The following is a 12,386-nucleotide window of genomic DNA, read 5'->3' on the forward strand; positions in this document are numbered from 1 at the left end:
ACTTTCCACGCACTTGTGGATTTGAAGTAAACTCTGCTTCCCCACCTAGGTCTGCAGCTTTTTGTACCATTGCAAGGTGTAGAAATCTCCAAGTGCCAATAAGAATTATACTAGCTCAGGATTTCTCTCTAAGAGAACCCTTTTGATGAATGGACAGAAGTTTTAAAACTCAAGATTCTTTCAATTCCTTCTGTGGTAGTTTGAATAGGTACGGCTTGCAAAGACTCAGGTTGAATACTTGCCCCATAGGGAGTGGAAGTATTAAGAAATGAGGCCTTGTTGGAGTAGATATGGCCTTGGAGGAAGTGTTTCACTGTGGAGACAGGCTTTGAGGTCTCTATACTCAAGTTATACCCATTGTTGAGACAGTCTCCTGCTGCCTTTGAATCAAGATGTAGAACTCTTGGCTTCTCCAGCTCCCTGTCAGCCTGCAGACTGCCATAATTCCCACAGTGATGATTCTGGACTGAACCTCTGAAACTGTCAGCCAGCCTCAATTAAGTGATTTTCTAGAAATCAGAGACATGTGAGAACAAACACAAAGGAAATCCATGCTAAAGTATTTTATTTTTATGTCTCTTGATGTGAATATGTTTGTCTTTTCTTAGATGACAAGAGGATGGTTCCTGAGAATTTGCCAATGGTGATTATTTTCTCACACAGCTGTAGAAATCTTGAGTAACTGGTCACTTCTGGTTTATTATTTCAGGTCTATATTTAAAGATGAGTTTTTAAAGCAGGTGACTTTTTGCCAACTTCATGTCTGTGATCTCAAAAGACATTCATCAAACAATAACAGAGCTTGGACTGAAATATTTCTGGATGACAGTAGATTTAAATTTGTTATATGCCTGCATTGTACAGTCCAAGGAGCTTCCCATTATTCCACATGGCTCCTGAGTTGCTTGCAAGTTACCCCCAGCAACTCTAGGAGGATAAAGGTTAAGCAGAGAGCCATCAGGTACATTGTTCTCTCCTGTACTTTCAACTGGCTGGTGCATCTGAAACAGAATTGCTATGAGAGTGACTGTTCTTGATCCCAACAGACATTTCACTAAGAAATTAAATGTGGCCTACTGCTTATTAGTTGGTTCTGGAAGTTCTGAGCGTCCACTATATTTATTTTTGATCTGCTTCATTGATGTTCTCTATCTGCGGTTCATGGCCTGAACTACTGTCTCCGTGGTGAACTTGCTCTACAGGCATGTGAAGCAGGTCCAGTACATCCACAGTGACCACCATTCTTGTGTCTCACCTGAAGCCAGAGCCACTCAAGTCATCCTGATTCTGGTGTGCATCTATGTCACTTTCTACTCAATGTGCCAAGTAACAAGGCAGGCTTAAGGGGGGACCAGTGACTCTCACTAAAAAAGTGAAGTAGAATAGATAGTAATGGGAAGCTGAAGTCAGGGGGAATCTGAGCTGGAGGAGTGGAGTGGAATAGGGGGTCAGGATCATGTATGGAAGGATACAGGAGAGATGCTCAGAGGGCTAGGAGAATGAATAGAAATATGCAGCTGCCGGGGGTAGGGTGAATGGAATCTCTAGAAAATCCCAGTGACCTGGGATGGATAATGCTCCCAGGAGTCAATGTCAGTGACCTTATATGAGATAACTAACAGTGGGGACGTGGAAGCTGAAGAGGCCACCTTCCGTACCAGGCAGAACCTGAAGTGGAGGGATAAGGACACTAACCTACCTACAAAACTTTCCACCAAAATTTGTCGTGTCTAAAAGAAATGTAGAAACAAAGATGGGACAGTGGCTGAGAAAATGGCCAACCAATAACTGGCCCAACTTGAGACCCATCCTATGGGCAAGCAAGAATCTGTGACACTATTAATGATACTTTGTTATTCTTACAGAGAGGAACCTAGCATAACTGTCCTATGACAGGCTCTACCCAGCAGCTGACTGAAAGAGATGCAGACACCCACAGCTAAACTGAATTGAGGTCAGGCAACTTTTATGGAAGAGTTAGGGGAAAGATTGAAGGCTTTGAATGGGATAGGAAGCCCATAGGAAGACCAACAGTATCAACTAACTTATACCCCAGAGAACTCTCAGAGTTTGAGCCACCAAGCAAAGAGCATAAACAGGCTAGACACAGACCCCCAGAACATAGGTAACAGAGGGCTGCCCTGTTTTTCCTCAGTGGGAAAGGATTTACCTAATCCTGCAAAGACTTGATGTATCAGGGTGGGGTGATGTCCCACCCTCTCAGACACAATGGGGAGTGAAGATGGGGGGGCAGGACTCAGTGATGGGCCATCGGGAGGAGAAGCAGCAATTCAGATATACATAAAAAATACCTATTGATATCTATTGATTCATTTCTTTCTAAATAACTGTGACAACATGAAACCATAATTAGAACCCCATAAACTCAAGAAGGATGACCAAATGTGGATGCTTCACTCCTTAAAAAGGGGAACAAAAATACCCATAAGAGAGGATAGGAGGCAAAGTTCAGAGCAGACACTGAAGGAACAGCCATTCAGAGCCTGCCCCACCTGTGGCCCATAAATATACAGCCACCAAAACTAGATAAGATTGATGAAGTGCATACTGACAGGAATCGGATGTATATCTCTCCTAAGAGACAGCCAGAATATGTCAAATACAGAAGTGAATGCTAGCAGCAAACCACTGAACTGAGAATGGGACCCCCGTTGGAGGAATTCGAGAAAGGACTGAAAGAGCTGAAGGAGCTTCCAACCCCATAAGAACAATGCCAACCAACCGGAGCTTCCAAGGACTAAACCACTACCCAAAGACTGGCCACTACCCGTGAACTGACTCTGGGCTCCAACTGAATGTGTAGCAGTGAATAGTCTTGTTGGGGCACCAGTTGAAGTGGAAACCCTTGGTCCTGCTAAGGTTAGATCCCCTATGTAGGGGATTGTTGGTGGGGGCATTAAGGAAGGGTGGATGGGGAGGGGAACACCCTTATAGAAGGGGAGGAGGATGGGTTAGAGGCTGATGGACAGGAAACCAGGAAAGGGAATAACATTTGAAATATAAATAAGAAATACCCAATTTAATAAAAATGGGGGGGAAGCCTGTACTAGACAAAATTGGAAAATCTAAGTGAAATGGACAATTTTCTAGACAGATACCACTTACCAAAGTTAAATCAACATCAGGTAAACTGTTTAAATAGCCCTATAACCCCTAAATATATAGAGGTAGTCATTAAATTCTCCCAAACAAAAAAAAGCCCAGGGTCAGATGATTTTAGTGCAAAATTCTATCAGATTTTCAAAGAAGAAATAATACAATACTCTTCAAACTAGTCCACAAAATAGAAAGATAAGGAATACTGCCAAACTTATTCTGTGAGTCCACAGTCACCTAGATACCTAAATCACCCAAAGACTCAACAAAGGGGTGCAGAGATGGTTCAGTATATGAAAATCCATCAATGCAACCCACCATATAAACAACTTGAAAGAAAAAAATCACATGATCACTTCACTAGATGCTGAAATAGTCTTTGATAAAATCCAACACCCCTTCGTGTTAAAAGTATTATAGAGATTGGCAATACAAGACACATACCTAAACGCAATCAAAGCAACATATAGCAAGCCAGTGACAGACATCAAGCTAAATAGAAAAAAATCTTAAAAGCAATTCCACTAAAATCAGGGACTAGAAGGCTGCCCTCTCTCTCCCTATCTATTCAATATGGTACTTGAAATTCTATCCTGAGCAATAAGACAACAACTGAATGAGATCAAGAGGATACAAATTGGAAAGGAAGAAGTCCAAGTATCTCTATTTGCAGATGATATGATAGTATACATAAGCATTTCCAAAAATTCTACCAGGAACTACTACAGCTGATAACTTCAGCAAAGTGGCTAGATATAAAATTAACTCAAAGAAATCAGTAGATTTTTATTTATACAAACGATGACCAGGTTGAGAAAGAAATTAGATAAATAACACCCTTCACAATATTCATAAATAATATAAAATATCTTGGGGTAACTCTAACCAAGCAAGTGAAAGTTCTGTTGATATTCAGGTTTGGTTCATGGCTGCCAGGTTTCAGACATGTTATGTCAGTTTTCATGTATCTACTTAGATAAGCATATGTGGTCAATGTTAGAGTAAGTTTTATGAGGTGCTGAAAAGACAATATATATTCTTTTGTGTTTGGGTGAAATGTTCAATTAATCTGTGTTAGGTCCACTTGGTTTACAACATCAGTTAGCTCTAGCATTTTTCTGATTATTTTATGTCTGGATAACCTGTCTACTAGTGAGAGTGAAGTGTTAAAGTCTTCCACTCTCTGTGTGTGTATGTGTTTCAAAAATGTTATTTAAGTATAGTGTTCCTTTTATGTACTTGGGTGCCCTTCTGCTTGATTAAATATTTCCTTGGCAGAATTTTCCTTTGATAACTGTGTAGGGTCTTTCCATCTATCTTCTGACTAGTTTTAGTTTGAAGTCTGTTTTGTCAGACATTAAAATGGCTACATCATCTTGCTTTTTAGTTTCATTTACTTGGAGTAACTTTTCCTTACTTTTACCCTGAGGTGATGATGTCTGTCCTTCATGTTAAGGTATGTTTTTGGAAGCAGCAGAAGTATGGATCCTGTTTTCACATCCATTCTGTTAGTTTGTGCTTTTTATTAACTGGGAAATTGTGACCATTAATATCAATGAATGATGTTTGTTGATATTAGTTATTTTCTTGTGAGAGTGTGGGTGTGTGTGTGTGTGTGTGTGTGTGTGTGTGTGTGACCAATACTCTTTAGTTGGTGGTTTAACCCCTGGGAGCTCTTGGGGTTCTGTTTGGTTGATATTGTTGTTCTTCTTATGGGGTTGCAACCCTCTTCAACTGTTTCAGTTCTTCCCCTAACTCCTTCACTGGGGTCTCTGTGCTCAGTCTGATGATTGGCTCTACTGGTCAGGTCTGGTGGAGCTTCTCTGGGGACAGTTGTAACTGGCTCCTGTCAGCAAGCTCTTCTTGGAATTAGCGTAGAGTCTGGGCTTGATGTCTGCAGATGGGATGGATTCCTAGGTGGGGCAGTCTCTGGATGGCCTTTCCTTTAGTCTCTGTTCCACTCTTTGTCCTCATCCTTTAAACAGGAGCAATTCTGAGTTAATATTTTTGAGATGGGTGTGTGGGTGACCCCATCCCTTATCTGGAGGTCATGCCTGACCTCTGGATAGGGTCTCTATAGGTTCTCTCTTTCTTTTATTGGGTGGTTTAGCTAATATCATCCCCATTCATCCCCATTGGGCCATTAGAGCTTTTTTAATAAATCATGGAATGCCTTACTTTCTCCTTATATTATGACTGAGAGCTTTGCTGTGTATAGTATTCTAGGGTGGGTCTGTTATTACTTAGAATCTATAGCACACCTATCCAGGTCTTTTGTGTATTAGAGTCTATTCAGAGATCAGCTGTAATTCTAGTCGGTCTGGCTTTACATATTAGTTTCTTTTCCTTGCTGATTTTTAATATTCTTTCTCTGTTCCATATGTTTACTGTGTTAATTATTATGTTGGAATTGCACTTTCTTTTCTGATCCTGTCAATTTGGTGTACTTTGAGAGGTATCTACTTCTTTAAGATAAGTAAATTTTCTTATATTATTTTGTTGAAAATATTTTTCTGCTTTTGACATGGGTTTCTTCTCCTTGCTCTATTCCTATTATTCTGAAATTTGGTCTTTTCACAGTATCCTCATATCAGCAGGTTTTTTTTTAGATTTATCATCTAACATTTTCATTGTCCAATATAATATCCATTTCATCTCAGTGCCTGAGATTCCCTCTTCCATTTCTTTTATTGTAGGGATGAAGTTTATGTCTTGAGTTTCCTCTCCAAATTCCTAAATTTTTCATTTCCAGATTTCCCTCGGTTTATGTTTTCTTGTTTGATTCTATTTCTACTTTCAGGTCTTTATTTCCTTCCATTATTTGTGCTTTCATAGATTTCTTTAAGGATTTATTCATTTCCTCTTTAACGACATTTATCATGTCTATAAAAGCTGTTTAAAAGTCTTCTCCTTGAGCTTTAGCTATGTTGAAATACTCAGTACCTGCTCTAGTAGAATCTCTGGGCTCTAATGAGGCTATATTACCCTGGCCGTTACTGTGTTTAAATTTGGTGTGTAGGCATCTGGGATTAGGGAAATTATTAGTGTGGGTACTGATATCTGGTCTTTCTTTATTGGGTGGATATTTGTTATTTGATTTCTGTTACCTTCCTTGGGTTTTAGGAGTATGTGCTCTCTGTGTGTTTTCTGGTAGGAAGTTATTCTTGGGTCCTGCTATGTATGGCTACTTGTTGTTCCAGGTAAAAAGTATTTCTAAGTATTGGGAGCTGATCTTTTGAAATGGGGATTGACTTGGGGGCTTGTTTGATAAGGTCCACAGGAGGGAGGAAATAATGGCATTCCACAAATATATATATTTGTTCTAGGAATAGGGGCAATTAGTAAGGAGAAGACATAGCAAAAGGTCTGCTACAGAGTTGGGGATGAGACTGGAGAGTCTCCAGAAGCTTGTTCATCAACTAACCTGATGTATACAGCAGCAAATATCAAAATGAAGAGATTGTGTGTCAAATCATGTAGAAGGGAATTAATGGCAGTGTATGTTGTGTTCTAACCTGCACATGCACACTATGCCACCCAGGCACCCATATTCTTAAATATTCTCACATATTATAGACATACAAAACAGAATTTATTTCTCCATTGCTAAACTTCTCACCTGAAGAGACTGGAGGGAACACAGACCTAGGACCTGAACCCAGAGGGCAACAGACAGAAGAATTTTAATGTCCTTTCTGAGAATGGTCTTCCACAAACTCAGATCCTACTTGTTTACTCCTTTAATGTCAAGACATTTATGATCATGGGTTAAAATTTCTCCCAAATAACTTCATATGTAAACTTACTGTGATCCTGGGGAGTTTCCCTTTTTAACACTTATGTCCTATGGTGCTTTCAAGCAATCACAATCAGCTCAGCAGCACAAAACGGATAAAGTTGCTATGCAGAACCATCAAATACATCAGTTTCCACTGTTCATTCAGCTGGCTTGTGCACGTGCCATGAGAATGACTGGTCCTCCTAAGAACAGGGATGGCAATAATATTCAATTTTGGATGCTGTGCTGGTTTTGTTTCTGAAACACTGTATGTGTTCTTGCTCTGCTTTACTAACAGTCTGTGTTTTAGTCTCATTGTTTGAGATAGTGTCACCATAGTGAACATCTTCAGCTGGGAAAAGGAGCAGGTAGAGTGTATTCACAGTGCCAAGTACTGCCCTAGAGTCTTCCTTGTATCCAGAGCCACCCAACCCATTCAGTTCCTCATGTGGACTTTTCTTTCCTACTACTCATTATCCTCTCTCCTGCTTCTTTATATAGTAACTTTTGTTGATAATCTAAGACTATCATCTCAAAATATAGTTGTATTGTAGAGGCATATCGTCATAGACTCATGTGTTTGAATTTAATTACCATGCTTACTGCCATGATGATAATGAACTAAACCTCTGAGCTTTAAGGCAGCCACAATTAAATGTTTTCATTTATGAAAATTCGCATGGTCATGGTGTCTCTTCACAGTAATTAAACCATAACAAAGAGAGAGAGAGAGAGAAGTTGGTACCAGGGGATAGAATATTGCTGTAATAGGCCCGGCCGTGATTTTGTTTGGAGGAATCTGGAAAATTTTGGGACTTGGAATTAGAAAAGAAACAGTTGAATGCTTTAAATGGAATTTAGTGAGCCATACTAGTAGAAGCATGGGTGACAGTGAACTATGGGGGCCTTGTCTGAGAGGTTTCAGAGAAATAGAATGTGATAGTATCTGTCCTAGAAACCATCTTGTGACATTTTAGTGAAGATTGTGGAATTTTATTTTTCTTTGTCTGAAAGACTTGTCTTAGGTTAAATTGTAGAGTTTTGGATTGATTGTGTTTATGGCAATTTTAAATTAGCACTGTGTAGACTATGTTGTGTGGTTATTAATGGCCACACTTCTGCAAATCTATAATGAAATGGAGCAGGCTGAGAAGGGAAAGTTACAAAATGTACAATTTTAACAGAAAAGGAACATCAGAAAGTGGAAGATAGCTAAATCCTGATTTTAAGGAGACAAATAGAACAAAGAAAAATCTGCTGTTAAATGGAATAAAAGGAGTGGTGGCTTTGGGCAAGATTACACTCAGTTATGACTCCAACTTTTGAAAAATAATCAAATAAAATCTTAGAGTCTGGTGTGAAAACATAAGCTTTTTATCTCAGGATTCAGGGGCAGAGACAGTTGAACCTCTGAGTTTAAACTGACCTGGTCTACAGATTGAGTTTTAGGACAATCAAACTTAGGCAGTGAAGGAATTCATTGAAGACAGAAAGCTGGTGAAGATGTCATTGAAGGAGGGGAACATGTTCCAGCTCCAATAAGCAGCAGAACCTGGCAGCATCAGGAATATGGCTCTGTTTTTAGAGTCTGGGATAGTGGAATTAGATTATGGAATCTCTGGCTGAGACTGAGGAAAGATACTGAGACCAGGTGTGTGGTAGTGATGTCCCTTTTCTAGGCAGGGTGGTCTAGACAGTCCTAGAGGCCATTGCATGGAGCTATGAACTGAAGCCTTTATTACCTTGTAGAACCCAATATGTTGGAGATGCCAGAGCCATAGGATATCTGCCATGGAACTGCTAAAAGGGAGTGGAACTAGCCTATTAGAAACAATTGTGTTGCATTTAAACAAAGATGAGAGGAGTAAGAGATCTGAAGAGTGTTTTGACATCAGACATGGAGAGGCAGAGTTTGGAGTCTGCCTAGCTGCTTTTCAGTCTTGTTTGGTTCAGTATTTTCCTACTATGTTCTCTACCTTTGTGAAAGAAAATATATATCCTTTGCCATTATATTTTGGAAGTACATGATCTTTTTTTTATTTTGATTTGACAGGGGATTATAGCTAAGAGTATGCATGAATCTCAGAAGAGACTTTGAACTTTGAACTTTAAAAGAAACTATGGGGAATTTGTAAGTTGTACTGAAAACACGTCTGCATTATTTTATGATTTCAAGCCTATGGGAGGCAAGGAGTAGAATGTAATGGTTTGAATAGGAATGACTCAATAGACTCATGTGTTTCAATGCTTGATCATAGCGAGTTGCACCATTAAGAAGTGTGGTCCATTTGAAGTACTTGGGTCCCTGGGGGGAGGGCTTTGAGGCCTCAGAAACTCAAATCTTGCCAATGTGTCTCTGTCTTCCTTCTTGCTGCCTGTCAATCTTGATATTGAACTTCTCCAGCATCATGTCTTTCTACAGGTCACTATGTTTCCTGCCACAATTATAATGGATGAAACCTTTGATCTGTAAGCTAGCCTCAATTTAATGATTTCCTATATAAGCATTGCCATGGTCATGGTGTCTGTTTACATCAACAGCACCTTAACTAAGACATTCTTATTCAGCAGTGAACCCAGCACGCTACAATAATGTCTTACCCAAGCAAGATATGCTTCCCAGTACAGTTGTTGCACAGCTGTTCCTGAGGTAACCAGTTGCTTTTTGATTGAATCTGTGAGCCATGTCTTAAGAGAGAGTTCATGCCTGGTCTTTTAAATCCAGTCAAATTCCCAAGGCTTTGGAAATAATAGACCCTATATGATAACCCATTATAGCTGTTTTGCTAAATGGTCATATTACCAAATGCTTTTTAAATGTTTATGTTTGTATTCATAGATTTGTATGACACTAAACCTTTGACAGAGAAGTTCCTTTGTAGTAGGCTATAGTTAAAAAAGACTAATAACTAGTCAACTGCTTAGAAATAGTGGCTATAAGTGTTCAGATATAAAATGTTGTCTTCTGTGTATGACATGTCTGCTGGCCTTATGAGCTCCTGTGGTTACCCACACAAGGCTCTGCAAAATTAATTCAGTTTTAAGTGGCACATTCCAACATGGGTAAGGGGAGGAGTTACTGAGGCCCTACTCATATATATGGACCTATTTGCAGTGGATTGGGTCTAAGAGCGGGAGAGTCACTTTTCTTTGGGTGTTTGAAAACTGAAACATTGTCCAAGGCATAGTGAATGATACGAGCATATGAATATGACTAATTAGACTTGGTAGGTGATGTTTAAAAATGACAAATAAAGAAAAGAAAAGATGTGAAATTGGGAGGGAGATCTACCAGAAAGGATATATTGGAGAAGGGGTAGGGGAGTAGATATGATTAAGCTACATTGTATATATGCTTGAAATTTTAAGATAGTAAATAAATTTATTTTTAAAACCCTGTAGACCTCAAAAATCCATTGACTCTTTCTGAAATCCATGCTATCAAATTCCATGTACACAATGCATTGCAATAAGTTTGCTATGAAGTTTAGAGAAGTCTCATTTATAATAGCTCAAATTGGAGTCACACGTAAGCTATTCACATATATAGTGGTAAATACATGCAAAGTATTTTCTTTAGACATCAAGACTAATGGACTACAGCAGTACACAAAACAAGCAAGAAACATTCAGAAAATGCTGATTCTAATAAGTGAGATTTAATGATCTATGAAATCTCCCATTCTAATGTCTCTTACTGCTGGTTATTCAACGTCTGAAATCTCCCAAGATATAAGGTCTTGAAGATAAGCAGTCAGATCTTCCCAGATTCAAACAGAGCCATGTAACTTCCTTGTGAATCCCTGGAATGGGACTTGTGTGGCTCTGCTTGTGACACCTTGTATACTCTAAAGACTCACAGAAAAATTTTTCTCTCAACTCCTCATAATTGCTTCTGTGGATTTGCTGTCTAAAGCAAAGTTGTTGAAAAGTTATTCTCAGTCCTCTGTGCACCTGTTGCCATGGATCTAGAGTTGAAAGTCACAGGTCCTTAGAGGACAAAGACCAGGAAGTTATAAGCCTGTGAGGAACCAGAGTCTTATCTCAGCAAGGCATACTCAACTCCTCACTACAGGACTCTTCTACCGTGGTTTCTCAGAGCACACAGTAAGTACATAAGCTTTTTATACCAAGTCACAGATGACCAGAGTACCTACATGTAGAAGAGAATATGGGAGAGCCACTATTGCTTAGTATTGAAGCAATACCCTGAAAAGGCTTTCACATAAAATGAGAGCTATTTCCTGGTTTTTTGTTTTGTTTTGTTTGTTTGTTTTTTTTAAAACTTTCTCTTGTTTGTTCCATTCTGTGCAGATCAATGCTTCCCACAATCTCCAATGTTTCCCTTCCTATTTTGTGAGACCTCTGCATTTTCATTCATATTTATGACATATATATATATGTAAATGAAAACATTCAGAGAGATATAAAATAGGTTGAAGGTAGATAGATGATTGATATATAAATAGGTAGTAAATAATGTAGTGGTGTGTGTGTGTGTGTGTGTGTGTGTGTGTGTGTATGTGTGTGGTGTGTATGGTGTGTTGCTAAGCAGGTGAACAACAATACCCAGCAATGTCAAGCAGGTGGTATGATCTAAACTTAGATACAGATGCTTTGAGTAAACACTTTTACTTGCACTGTGTCTCCTGCCCCCACATCGCCCTTATTAGGGGATGAATTCTGCTCTTTCTATTCTTTCCTGGTGAATAAAAGTTGCTAATCTTTTCTTTTAAGATTCATGTTTATTATTTTAAATAACATTTATTTACATGTATGCTTGTTCATGGGTATGTGTGTGTTGGAGCAAGTAGAGCCCAGACATATCAATTCTACCTTGAGCTGGAGTCGAGGGCATATTCTCTGAAGGAGCAGCAAGTGTTCTTAACCACTGCCTTCTCTTTCCAGACCACAAGTTACTAACCTTAATATCACAGGGACATAAGCCATAGTGACATCATAAAATCTTTTAAGAAACCAAAAGAGATTTTTATTAAAATAGATGTTTTGAACTAGGTGCTTCTGTGTGACTGAAGGGACAGTGTGTACATTGAACAACATGGTTCAAACACAGTGAGACTGGCTGTTCTTTGTAGACTGAGCCAGAATTTCTGTGTTTCAATAGAGAATTATTTCAGTTGGTTTTGTTTGAGACTATAAATATCTTTCTGCATCAGTTTTGGGGATGACAGGGAAAACACAGTTATTATTATCCTCAGCACCTCACTGTGAGAATAGAGAAGGGGAGTCTTAAATGAAATCTGAAGGAGAAAGCTCACTATTGACAGGTATGGTTTTGATCATTCTTGGTATATTCTGAAACTTGGGAGACTTTTAGGACATGAGCACAGTGTTTGAATAAAACAGTGAGGAGAGTCTTGTCAGTTCCAGAGCCTAAGAAACAACATCATACACTGCATAGGACCAGGCTCAAGTGAGGAGCACTGCACATGGAGCAGGGCCACAGGGAATTCTGTGAATTGCTGCTTCT

Source organism: Rattus rattus, chromosome 8 (assembly GCF_011064425.1).
Source record: "Rattus rattus isolate New Zealand chromosome 8, Rrattus_CSIRO_v1, whole genome shotgun sequence".
In the NCBI taxonomy this organism is placed as follows: domain Eukaryota; kingdom Metazoa; phylum Chordata; class Mammalia; order Rodentia; family Muridae; genus Rattus; species Rattus rattus.